This window comes from Pteropus alecto, unplaced genomic scaffold (assembly GCF_000325575.1).
Source record: "Pteropus alecto unplaced genomic scaffold, ASM32557v1 scaffold19, whole genome shotgun sequence".
NCBI classification, from domain to species: Eukaryota; Metazoa; Chordata; class Mammalia; order Chiroptera; family Pteropodidae; genus Pteropus; species Pteropus alecto.
Genome location: NW_006442490.1, coordinates 2,325,553 through 2,326,447, shown reverse-complemented (window position 1 = coordinate 2,326,447; position 895 = coordinate 2,325,553). Strand labels below are relative to the sequence as shown.

The window sequence follows — 895 nt, the reverse complement described above, 5'->3', positions numbered from 1 at the left end:
GGAATATGGACATAGTTTCTTTTTCTGCGAAATCTATAAAATGCCTTGCCCACCTTTTTCATAATAATTATTAATAAACGAGTCATGACAATAGGGAGATAGCATAAATACTTTAGTCAATCAAATTAGTTGCTGTGAACTGGAAAAACTGTAACTCTGATGTGAATATGTAAACTGTATAATGTACCTCAACGAGGAAAGGATATTATCCTTTTGTCTTTAACTAAGTCATTTATTAAATATTTTGTAATTTTACTTCTATTCATTTAAAATTGTTTTAGTCTAAAGTTTCATAGAGTAATAATACCTCTTAGCTCCTATTTAAAGAAGAAAAACATTAAAACTATTGGAGTCTAAAAATAATATTATTCATTAATTAGTATTATAGCACTTCCTCCTATCTACTGGAACTTCCTATTTTTCCCCATTTGGTTCTGAAATGTTGCATCTCCTTCGTTTCTTACTATATTAATGCCAGATAAACATATAAGCTTGTTCATGAGAAATGTATTGGTAAATAGAATTATACAGATGATGTAACAAAGGTAGGGAGGGTTCAGAAAGACATCAGATGATTCTGTCTGAGATAAAGAAAAAGTCAGGAGTGGAACCCATGCTAATAGCCTCTGTGATTTAGAACACCAAAACTTGGCCACAGGAATGCAAGCCATAAAAAGCATACAGCAGACCAGAGGATTTGGCACATATAAAACAATAACCTCTATATAAATCATCAGGTGAATACAATCGACCGAGTCAAGTGTGTGTAAAGAACTGCCTCCATGTGAATCACAGCATTCAGAGAGAGAAACTAAAGGAATTTGCTAGATATGGACAGGCCTAGATTATGAATAATGTCCAAATAAAAAATACTTTAATAGCCTTATAACATTAT

The 895-nt window shown here is 32.0% G+C and overlaps 1 protein-coding gene across 47 annotated transcripts in view; it reads right to left on the bottom strand.

Moving 5' to 3' along the window:
* Window positions 1–895, bottom strand: part of MBNL3 (muscleblind like splicing regulator 3) — a 103,642-nt gene that overhangs the window by 20,265 nt on the left and 82,482 nt on the right. The gene's annotated exons all lie outside the window — the stretch shown is intronic.